Consider the following 13097-nt stretch of genomic DNA (forward strand, 5'->3'; position numbering starts at 1 on the left):
GACCATTGAACGGAGAGCGACGCTGCGGTCCCCGTGGCTTACTCACTTTTGCTACCAAGTGCACTGCGCGTGTCTGAAGAACAATCCAACACGCGTGGACAACGCATGCGCGTCATACGGCGACAGCACGATGGCGGCGTGAACGCGAGGCCTCGTGCGCTCGTACGGTTGCGCCAGCATGATGATGATGATGATGATGATGATGATGATGATGATTTATTGGCATCCCCTTTGAAACGGGGTGGCGACAAATAGTCACCTAGCCTGCTTGATTTAATCAGGTATACTACACATGTTCTTTATCTAGCATTTTTGTATACCTCTCATTATCTTTCTTTTTCGAAACTTTAGCTTGTACCGCTGCCTATGATTTTAAGAGATCAGGTCGTATATCCATCTTTTCCCTGCTTTTTTTCCACCAGTACTCTAATCGTCTCTTGCTGATCTCTACGGCTGATCTGTTTATGTTTCCTTCCACTTTAAACCCAAGCACTTCTGGGAGTTGCACGTTACCTACGGTTCTCGCTGGGTGGATCCCGTCGCATCCATTAGAATGTGCTGAGTGGTCTCTGGATCTTTACTGCAGCATACCACATGTCTCATCTAGTTCCGAATATTTGTTCCGATATGTTTTCGTCCTTAGGCAACCGGCTCGAGCCTCAATAGCAAGCAAGGCACTGCCTTGGTGTTATCGTACAGGTTTTCCCTTCTAATTTCTTTCTTCTCATTCTTGTAAATCTCCATTGTCCTTTTCGTTTCCATTCTTTCATCCAATTCACGGTCTCTATTTCTCTCACTTTCTTTCTGATGACCCCTGGTTGTCTATTTACAGTTTCGATTATCCTGTACTTGGTTGCCAACTTCCTTGACCTCTTCCTCCATTCTGTGTCCACGCTTTTCATGTAGAGATACTTGTGCACTTTAGCCCCATTTATTTTCATCCATGTTCCTGAGCCTTTCTTCAAAACTAATTTTGCTTTGTGCTTCTCTGAATTCAAAAGAGGCCCAACCCATGTCTCCATGCACTGCCTCATTTTTCGTATTACCGTGTCCTCCCAAGCCAACCGGCCTACTGATCTTTGGTTACTTCCAAACCCGCCAATATATCCTATTTTAGCATATAATGGCATTGCGAATGTTAGCGCTGGCACCATTACTCCTTTCCAGATTCCACCACCCACTCATACTTATGTGGCCCCACAGTGCTCTGTTTTCATTAATGCTGCATTCCGCTTCCCCTTTATTTTCAGATTATCTTGGTGGTTGCTTAGTAATTCTTCCTTCGTTTATGTGGTACGCCGAGTACTTATATTGCTTCACTAGGGTATTACTTGCTGTTGAATTGACACCACGAAGTTACTCGTGTGTTCATTAAAGATCATAATCCCTGATTTCTCTGTGCCAAACTTAAGGCCTAGATTTGTCGCTGCGTTCCCACAGATATTCGCAAGTATCTGTAAATCTTTTTTATTGTCCGCTAGTAGCACAATGTCGTCTGCGTATATCAATCCAGGGACCTTCTGTTGCACCATTTATCCATTACGCATGTAGGATAAATCAAAACCTAATTCGCTGTTTTCCAGTCGTCTTTTTATGCCCTTGACGTAAAGCGTGAACAGCGTGGTTTTAGAGCGAAAACTCTACTACGCCATGCATGTCTCGCAAGGTCATTCATCGCGTCGCAATGATCTTGAGCCGCCGGATCGCGAGCTACCGGAGCGCAAGTGTGACAGGTATGCGCACTGCAATTCTGCACACCCAGCGAGAAGCACTGCGTCCGTTACTTATGAAGTTATAATAAAGGCTAATAATTTCACTCGGACGCGATGAGTCGCCAAATACGACTAACGTAGCATTGCACCACGTCGAGACAGATTGGTAAGGGGAACAGTCTTCGGTGATGCTCCCGCGCTGCAGCGCTCGCCGCTAGCAAACGACAGCGAGCGGAAGGACACATTTAAGATGTGTTCGCGCTCCTGATTGGTCGAAGAGACCTGTACCTTCCACAGTGTTGCACGGAACTACTGAAACAGAGTATAGGTTGCATTATTGCTGCATTCCGCTTCCCCTTTATTTTATGATGAGCGGCGTCGAAGCCATCTGTGGAACAAGACGTCTAACTCGCGAGCAGTGGCACGAGTGCGAGGCGAGCTCGCGCACTTTTTTACAGCGAAGCTGTTTATGCGGATGATGTGCCGTCGTTGTCGGACTTCGCTAAATATGGGTCACGTGACCTAGCGGGAGAGGAGAGGAAAAGAAAAGCTCAACAAGGAGAATGCTGTGAGAGGGTGCAGATGGAAAGAAGAACGGGGAGCATGGGTGACGTAAGTCGCGCCGTCCAATACTCGCGTTGGAGGGGGAGAGCGTGAGGCACGCCAAAGCGGTGTAGGAAAAAAAAAAATCCGTAGCCCCTCCCCTGCCGAGGAGATGGGGGTAAGCGAAACTTGTCGAGTGTTTTTTCGGTGTTCCTCCAAACCAATTGCACTGACGAGCACCACGTTATGCTCGAACCAATACCGGTCACACGCGCTGCAGCTAGCTCCGAAGTTCCGGTTGAGAAACTCGCGTTAAAGGGAAACTGAGACTTCCACCCAAATGTAGCAATTTGCTACAATGGAAACCAAACCGGGTTCCTCGAAAGAAAGCCTCGCAGTTGAAGAAAAATTCGTCCTGCTCCGGGACTCGAACCCGGTACCACCGCCTTTCCGGGGCAGCCGCTCTACCATCTGAGCTAACCAGGCGGCTAGCAGATGGCAGGGCGAAGTCGAATTTGTCGACAACTCGAGGCAAAGGCAAGTGTTTGATGTAATAGTTCAGCGGAAATCCGCTAGGTGGAGATAAGTAATTAAAGGGAAACTGAGACTTCCACCAAAATGTAGCAATTTGCTACAATGGAAACCGAACCAGGACCAGGACGAATTTTTATTTACTGCGAGGCTTTGTTTCGAGGGAACCCGGTTGGGTTTTCCATTGTAGCAAATTGCTAGATTTGGGTGGAAGTCTCAGTTTCCCTTTAATTACTTATCTCTACCTAGCGGATTTCCGCTGAACTATTACATCAGAAACTCGCGTTGAATCCTGGCCGTCGCACCGGGGAAGTTCGGGCTCCTGGAGGGCTAGACGACGCTCAAGTTCGGCCTCAACATCGCGCTCCCGCCACTCGGGGTCAGCGGTGCTTCCCTTACGTTTGGCCTGGGCTTCGGAAGCACTCACACTAGAATCGGCACGTCGACGACGAGCCCTTTCCGGAGCGCGTTCATTCTGGGTGGATTTCCATGAATTTTTTTTTCAAAATTAAATCTGTCCTTTACGCAAGACAATCAATGGCTCATACCCCCTAAGCAATGACTCATACCCCCGTAAACGAAGCCTCCCCATTATGACGACAGAAGAGAAGTGAAATTCTCCGCTGGAATGATTAGCGGCAACGCAGCCAGCTGTGGAAGCAGACGACGACGCCGAACGTGGGAACAGTGGCAAGAGCGCGTGCCTAGCACGACCACCTGTGCAGCTTTGAAAGCAGATGCTCTTGAAGCGAAGCTTTAGAGGCTCACAAGTATCGGCGATGGTAGTGGTGGTGGTGGTGGTGGTGGTGGTGGTGTCATGCTGAAAAGTGGGCCTATCCTGGTGATAGTGCAGAAAGGGTCCAAGCTCAATGGCACATACCCCTGTGAGCTCGGGGACCTGTAACGCGCCCTGGAACTACACTTGCCACACGTGGGACTCAGAGACAAAATCACCAGCCCTTCCTCTGTCGAGAAAATGGGAGGTAAGCTAAGCCTGTCGTCCGATTCTAGCGTGAGGGCTTCCGAAGCCCTGGCGAAACGTCAGCGAAGAGCCGCGGACCCCGAGTTGCGGGAGCGCGATGTTGAGGCCAAACGTCAGGGAAGAGCCGCCGACCCTGAATTTAGGGCAAACGAAGCGGAACGCCTGCGACAGTGTCGTCTTGCCACAGGCTTCGCTTACCCCCATTTTCTCGACAGGGGAAGGGCTCTGAACTTTTTTAGCGTTACATCGCCGGCGCCGGCTACCGCATCCAAGCTTCTGTTGAAAAATAGGTCATCGGAGGAGCGGGGTGTGAAAGGAGTTCACGTTAGCATTCCTTGTATATACGGAGCCTTGGTCAAGGACTCTTGTCTGGGAACGTCGTAGAAAAAGTCTCAGGAACGCGCTAGGAACACCGTCACCCGTGGACGCCGACGCGTTCCATCCGCGGCAAGTCGGGATGGGACGTAGCACTAGACGGAGCAACGGAACAAACTAGACGAAACAGCGGCGCTAGCGTCTACGGCAGCTGCAAGCAGGGCGGTTCTGCCAGTTTGGGAATGACTGTTAATACATGGATTGGCTTAAACTTCGTCCTTCTGCCTTTAAAGTGACCTCGTGACATTGCAAATTAATCATTTTAAAGGAATTACTCCGCTTATAAATAACCAAAAAATCAGGCTCAAATGTTTTCCAATGGCCGGAATTGAACGCAGGACCTCAAGCGAAGAAGCCCGATATTGAAACCATTACGCCACGGACGCGTGTAAGAGCCTAACTATATGGCAATTAGCAGCGATTATGCCCGTCCGCAGATTCTTACTGCCTTCTGCACTTAAATAAAAAAAAGTACAGATTGTTTTGAAACAATCTGTATCCGCCAGTGGAGGCGGATAAAGCGTAATAAACGAAGCCACACGAACGTCTGAAGCACAAGCACGAAGCTCAGACAAATCCGTGTACTAACCATCACTCCCACAGTGTCTGGACGATCGCAGCGCCAGGGTTCCCTCTAGTATAGTTATTGTAGGAAACTGACTTTTCCATCTTAACACATGGATTTGTCTACACTACTTCTGTCTGGCTTCAAACGGCTCTGACACTTCGTAAATTGACCATTTTCAAGAAGATTGCGCTATAAGTTCAAGAATTCGTAATTGCCTCGGACGTTCGCAGAGTCTTATTGCCTTCCCCACTTAGGGGAAAGAAGGTTAGCTCTTAAATTTGGGTCAATAAAGCCAGATAAAGCGTAGTAAATAAAGTCACAAGACCGTACGAGGCCATAAGCACGTACATCAGCCAAATTACCTTTAGGAACATTAGTAAAGAACAAAAAGGCTTAAGCCACTCCCGAGCTTATTATTATGGTATCGATTGCCTTCCTTGGTGCAATGGTGTGACATAAATAGCGGCACTCTCCTTCTTACGGCAAGAGCGGCGTTGCATGCCTTCCTGCGTTCAGTAATGTATACATAGGCCACCAAAGCATTTAAAGTTAGAACGAGAGCGCTAGGCCCATCCGATGTGCCGCAGCGACGTAGAGAAGCAAATACTGATTTAGCACACTTCGAAGCCACGGGGCTTCTGCGGCGGTTTGAATTTTGCTGCAGGATGTGTGGATGGATCGATGGATTCTATGAGCGTCAACTTTGAAACGGGGCGGTTGGTTGCGCCACCAAGCTCTTGGGTTACAGATAACTTTGCAACAGCGCACTCTATGGGCGAAGGCAGCAACGACCGTATCCCGTCCCTTTCCATTTTTGGTCATCTGACCGCGATGCGCCCTTGTATCAAATGTCATTCGGTAGCCTCGACCGATGCACGGCTATAGAAAAAGAAGGTCGTTGAACGAACGTTTCGACGAATTCGCCGGCTCTAAAATTTGCCCAGTCATTACGGTTGCTGTAGCAATATCGCGTGAACCGAAAGAGACACATTTAGGAGACAGCCTTGTGTTTTTTTTTTTTTTTTCATCTTTTCCTTTCTTTTCTTTTTTTTTTCATTTTTTTATGTGCAGGATTACGGCGCATGCTTTTTAGGTGCGCAACCTCGCACTTTGAGAGAACGGTACCATGCACTTGGGGCCGCAAAACAGGCGATTCTCTCCTGCGGTACCGATGGTAACTCGACAAGATGGCAAATCGAAGCGTGATGGCAAACAAACATCACCGTGTTTATTCGAGGAAAATTAAAAAAAGAAAGGCTTAGACAGAGGCGAACAAGCGCACTCAAAAATAGTGCCTGTGAGTGGGCTATCCAACTAGTTCGCAGCAGGATATCTCGAGGTGCGGACCGAAGCCCTAAAAGCTGTCAACACGCTCCAAGGCAAAAAAGCGCCTGTCTTTTCCGGTTGCGCTCCATGCTGCAAAACGTTACAGACGAAGGCGTTTTCGACAAAACCAACCTGCACTGACATCTATGTAGGCAGACCAATAGCGATCGCCGTTCTTTTATTATTATTATTATTGTTGTTGGTATTATTATTCTTTCAGCCAACTACCGGACTTCACTTATTTAAAACATAATTTCGACGCAATTCTGATGAAAGTTTCACCGTCGTGAGCATTAATATTCGAAGTATGCGTAAACACTGGGAAGAGATTAAATTTCTGGCTGAGTCTGCAGCTGGTTTTGTAGACGTTTTTGTACTAAAAGAAATCAATGTTTTCCAGATTTGCCTTGATACATTCACCTTACAGGATTTTTCCGCACACTTTGTTACATGAAGCAGGCGTCATGGCGGAGGTATTGCTCTCATTGTAAACGACAACTGTGAAGCTTCTTCGGTTGATGCTTGTTTTGTGCGTGTTGAATCTATGATGGTCAAAGTTTGTAAGAGGTCATTTTCTGCACATATCGGCGTATCCACCGCCTTCATGCAGCCTTTCACGGTTTCTTGTAGAGGTTGATGAAACTTTGCCGTAGGGGAGCTCAGTGGACCAATTCTGTTTGATCGGGGATCTAAATATCAACATTTTATGCCCTGAAAAAGTATCTGTTTGTGATTATTTATCTACGTTGTCCGCTTATGGTCTGGAATGTACAATTGGAGCTCCTACTAGAGCGGAAGTAGTTAACAATAGCCTAGTGCAGTCTTGCTTAGATCACATAGTGGTCAGAGCTCCCAACTGTACATTTAGGTCACGTACTATTCTACAAAGGTTGGTTGACCACTAATTTGTAGCATGCCGTCTTGTTTTACCAGACGCGTCTGGAACGCCGTCAGTCGGAAATGCATCCGGGCAGCAGAAATGCCTTGTCCCTGTAGTTAATCAATCCAAGCTTGATAATCTTATCGCTTCGTTTGACTGGGCATCCTTAACCAAAGAAGATTCGTCAGGCAACATGTATGAAAGGTTCTGTGCGCAATAAAATTTTTTTTTAATTACGTTGCACACGGTTGGTAGCTAAACCGATAAGAAAGGATCACTGCCGGATGAACAAAGAAATTCTTGCTGCGATTTCGTATTGAGATACCTTGTGGAAACGCTGCAATAGAAGTTCTAGAAACCAATCACTGTGATTAGAATACAAGTCGGCAAGAAATAGAGCTGTTGCTCTTCTGCGTGGTGCCAAACGCCGTTACTTTTTTCGTAAATCCCAGCAATCTTCAAATAATGTAAGCAAAACTTGGTCTTTGGTAAATGATCACAGAAGGTTGGGTTCCAGTAAGCGGTCTGTTTTCGATTATTTTCCGCAACCTCCCACAGCAGTCGCTGATGCTTTCAACAGACACTTTGTAAAAGCGTCCCTAAGCACTGTCTCTTTATCCACAAACACTTGGTCGTTAACGCAATCCATATCTGAGTCAGCATTTCTTCCTAAATTTTCGAGGTGTGATCTGGAAGGAATTTCTTTTCAGTTGCCGTCCTAACAAGCCCATTGGATATGATGCAATATCATTACACATCATCCGAAGGAATTTCAATGTTCTGTCAGATCTTATCCTTCACGTACTTGATGGCTTTTTGGAAGGTGATGAAATTCCGGCATGCCTAAAAACTGCTGTTGTTTTACCACTACATAAGTCAGGGAAGAAAGATAAGATTGAAAACTATCGGCCAATTTCTGTCTTATCGGTTATTTCTCAGTTTTTAGACAAATTTCTTTTCCACACTATGTCTTCTTTTCCTTACAAATTTTCTGTCCTGACTGATCGCCACTTTTCTTTTGTTTCTGGGCGTGGTACTGTTGCACTGCTTGAAGAATTTTCAGACGAACTGTTCTCGGCATTCGATCAGAATCTTTTCACGTGTGCTCTCTTCCTAGACGTAGCGAAAGCGTTTGACACCCTGAACCTTCAAATCTTAAGTAAACTGGATTTTTTGGGATATCGTGGACCTTTTTATAACATTCTCAAAAATTACTTGAGCTACCGTTTTCAAGCGGTCGCTACTGTTGATAAGAGCGTTTTCAGTTCTGAGTTATCGCTGAATGATGGTGTTCCGAATGAGTCAATTTTATCGCCATTGTTGTTTAACATCTTCGTTAATGACTTTCCTTTGGCGATTTCCAAATGTTCTATGTTCCATTATACTGACGACACTGTGTTACTCGGAAAACATCTTACAAAATGTCCACTGAGATGTTGTGAAATGACGTGTAATATGCGAGGCTTTGGTTCACTAACAATGGAATGGTTGTCAATTTCCAAAAAACACGCTTGTGTGTTTTCGCTCTCCACTCAAAACTACTGTAATTAACTTCCCTCTCTACTTACATAAGTCGAACTGTGTTCCTTGTAAATGTAGTCCTATTCCACACGTAGATTGTGTTAAATATCTTGGAATATTTTTCATAAGCAACTTAGCATGGCATCATCACTTATCACTCAATTGTTCAAAACTGAGGTCAGTCGCCTGGCTGATGTTTAATATGAAAAGTGTCGCGCCCCTCTCTGTAAAAAAAAAAGTATCGTGCATGCATTGGGTTACAGTGTATGGAGATATGGTGTTACAGTCTTCGGATTCTGTTCGAATCGTTGGAGATGCAGGGCAGACAGGATTATAAAAAATATTCTTTAAAGTGTTGCCCATACTTCCCAAACAGTAACAGCTGCAAATATCTTCCATGAACTTGGTCTATCGAATTCTCAATCATTGCTCATTGAAACAGTTGTCGTAAAACACTATTGGACTGCTGCTTTCAAACAAAAAAATACCGCCACAAGGGAACTTCGTAAAGACGTCTGCTATGTGGTTCCCTGTTCATCCACAACGTATGGTGTGGCCAGTTTGTGCTAGCGTCCCCTTAAGCGGGAGATGGTGCAATTATAATGAAGGGCGCTGTTATAAAATAGGAATGACGTCACATATGGCGCGTGTCATTGGTTGAAGTCAATCGTTCGATTTAGTGCGGCGAGACTGGGCGAATTACATGGAAGATTCACGGTTTACCGATGATTCCCTCCGGAGCTTCGCCCACTCATCATCATTCACCCCGTGGATATGCGGTGTTTTTTTTTTGTGTGTGTGTAGCTGACACTGAGCGAGAAACTTGGCGAGAATCGGAAAGCAAGATTGCGGAACATTGCAATTCTAAGCTTAACATCAAGTTAGGCCTCTTAGATATCGAGCGCGCCCATAGAATTGGCAAATACAGCACTAATAGAAACAGATCTATAATTGTCAAATTTGCATATTTCAAAGTGAAACAAAATATTTTAAATGCTAAACAAGGACGAGGGTTCAACCACAACTTATCAGAAAATGCCCATCTAACACTCGGCTAGCACGTAAACGACCAATCGAGTTCGGCATGTCTCCAACAGAAACCATTTAAACTTCGGTACGGCAAACTAATCTTGGAGAACAGAACTTACAAGTACGATCACGCTACAAATAGAGTCATATCAACTTCATAGCTACCATCCCGCACTACTGCAAAACCAAAAAAAAGCATCCCTGTATAATTTGTTTACATTAACATGAAAAACTTGCTGCCCAAACGCGAAGCACTTTGTAGCCTCATTAAAGCTCCGATTGTATGCTGCTCGTGCTAAAGAAACATGGCTGAATTCAACCGTCGATACTACAGAGCTTAATTCATTCCTCCCTGACTGCCATATTTTAGGCGGGATCGCGTAGGCAAACGCGGAGGAGGTGTCCATCGCAGCCTTTGTTTCTCCATGTTCGATATCACTTCATCTCTACGAATTTTGTTCATTTTGTGCAGTTCTTCATAGGTATAAATACTTATCGTAGTATGCTATCGACGTCCCCCACACACACACACACACGCAAATGCTTCCTTCACTATTCACTGCTACGACGCCCCGGAATCTGATACGACATCATTGAGTCATACGCAACTACTCCTCTTAGGTGACTTTAATCTGATATAACATAGTCCGAACCAGTCACCACGTTGTCTAAGGATAACCTCGAAAGTAATTTTCTTAACACCTACCTCTCCTTTGGTTTGACCCAGCTAGTATCTAAACCAACGCGAAAAAAACTAGCAATGCTCTAACATACTCGACCTCATCTTAACATTCCATCCTGACTGTGTTTCGTCTGTAACACATCTACCAGAACTAAGTGATCACTCAGTATTGCATGCAGAATTATCCTGTCAACTACCTCACACCAAAAAATAAAGAGAAAAAAAACTAAGAAAATAACACTTCACAATAAAGGTGATTACGTCAGTATTTACAATGCACTAACCAGGTTTTACAGCTGGTATATTTTATATTTCCTGAAGCGCACAGTAGACACCAAGTGGACGGTTTTTTTAAAATAAAATGCTTGAACTGTCTGAGATTTACATACCAACTATCACCTCAACCGAGCAACCCTCGTCCCCACGGTTCAACAACGAATTAAAACGACTAAACAACAAAAAGAAAATATTATTTCGCACATCCAAACGTTTCAATACCGCTCCCGCTTGTAAAAATATCACACCAGTAAAAAAGGCATTTGATTCCTTGGCTGCAACAGCTAAACGAACCTTTCGCTTAACAACACTTCCTAGCGTACTGCAAAACAATCCCAAACAATCCTGGAAATACATTCACCCAAATAACTATAAACCATTATCGTTATATGATGACAGTAACGCTGTTCCTGACCACAAAGCATCAGAAGTATACTAAACTCAATCTTCTCTTCACCGGTTCAGTCATCGCGTTAGTATTAATTGGTTATTCTAATCTAGAGTATCTCGCAGCTTACTCTATTCTAACCCTTTAATTACGCCGAGTAGTGTCCACCTAGTCTAATGAGCGCTAACACGGCACGCTGGTGCGAAAATAAAGCAAGCACAAGCACACGACAGTAATGACATTGGCCAACAAGAAATATATTATTGTCCGCATAATGCAGCACGCGATAGCTAGAATAATGCTAGAACGATTGCTTGTCACCAAAACAAAGTGGAAAAAAAGCTGTACTCACAAATGAGAAAATCCGAAGGTTCTCGTACATCCAAACAAAAATGTGCGCGCGACGTCGAGCGCTCCCTATAGCTCTATCACGGCTTGCACGTTGACGCACGATCGAGACTATAGTGCAGCAATTTTCCCCTTCGACACAACGCAAGCTCATCTAGACAACTACAGGCGGAAAACTTGCTGTAAAGCACCAGCTAAGACAGTGCATTTCAAATCAAGATCGGTAGGTGGTTGCTAGATGCATATTCAGTTTTTCTTCGGAAACAGCACGAGAAACAGCAATACAGAATCGGCAAGAGCTAGTATATAGTGCCACGGAAGAAGTAACACCACGCGTTATAAGGCTAATTTGGAGCGAAATACGTGACCGCAGTGCCTCACGCCGATAGCAGACGACAGACACTGATTATTATTATTATGTATTTTGGCACCGTGGACGGACGGACAGTACGGACGGATCAAACTTTCTGAACCATTATTGCGAACTTTGCTTTTGTACGCCTCCGTTGCTTGTGGTCTCCCTACTTGTCTGCCCCCAAACCTCCAATCGCCTCTTACCATTCTCTATCGCGAACTGGTTTACTTTCCCCCTGCTATCCCTGAACCCAAGGGCTTGAAGGAGGCCAGCAGAACCTAAACCGACAACTGGGTAGATATCTTCACATTCTAATAAAACATGTTCCATCGTTTCCCTAGCTTTACCGCAGCAAGCACATGCTTCTCCCTTGCTGTGCGTCGCTTTATAATTATGCGTTCTATAAGGCATCCTGATGTCGCTTCGAAAACAGAAGAGCTCTCCTCAGAGTTATCATAAATTGTTTTGTTCCTGATTTCGTTTTTTTCCTCTCAGGTAGTTACTCATAGCAGGTTTATTTTCCATTGCCGCCACCTATATTTGCCTCTCTCACTTTGCGTTTGACGTCCTTTGTTGGCACGTTGCTTACTATACAGGTCGCATACTTGCTAGTGAGATTCCTAGTTCTTTTACTCCACTGGGAGTCAATGTTTTTCCAGTACAAATACCCTGAACACTCTCGCAACCCATTCACTTTCTTTCATATTCCTCAGTCGTTCTTCAAATCAATTTTACTCCGAGCTTCCCTCACTTCAATAATTGTCCTGCACATAGCACCCTGCACAGCTTCATTTGTAGCCTTCCCGGGAGCGCCAAATGTAAGGCGTCCCACTGGCCTTTGGTTGCCATCGACTTCTGATTGTACCCCTGACGTCAGAGCAAACAACCGCATTTCCAAATGTAAGTCCAGGAGTCATTAAAGATTTCCACATACCCCGGAACACCTGGTACCTATTGTATCCCGATGGCGCTCTGTGTTTTATTACGGCCGCATTTCTCTTCCCCTTTGCTATGTTTTTTTCCTGTGTTTAAATGTATTTATTGCCTTAGTTTATCAGTACACCTGGGCATTTGTGTTCTTTTACACGAGGTATTTTCTGGCCCTGTATTGACAGTCCGGGGTGGCTCAGTCAGCTAAGGCGTTGGGCTGCTGAGCACGAGGTCGCGGGATCGAATCCCGGCCGCGGCGGCCGCATTTCGATGGAGGCGAAATGCAAAAACGCCCGTGTGCTTGCGTTGTAATGCACGTTAACGAATCCCAGGTGGTCAAAATTAATCCGGAGCCCTCCACCACGGCGTGCCTCATAATCAGAACTGGTTTTGGCACGTAAAACCGGAGAAAGAAGAAGAAGAAATTGACAGTCTGTTCTCTGTTTTCATTGAATACCACAAAACTAATTTTTTAACAGCTAAATTTCAATCCTAAGTTCTCACCTTCTTGTCCACAGATATTACCCAAACGTTGCATATCACTTTGCTTGTTAGCAAGCACAATGTCGTCTACATAAAACAAACCTGGAAGCTGCTGCTCTACTGTTGTACCCGCCTGTTGATATGAGAGATTAAACCCAATATTTATTT

Source organism: Dermacentor silvarum, chromosome 11 (assembly GCF_013339745.2).
Source record: "Dermacentor silvarum isolate Dsil-2018 chromosome 11, BIME_Dsil_1.4, whole genome shotgun sequence".
In the NCBI taxonomy this organism is placed as follows: Eukaryota; Metazoa; Arthropoda; class Arachnida; order Ixodida; family Ixodidae; genus Dermacentor; species Dermacentor silvarum.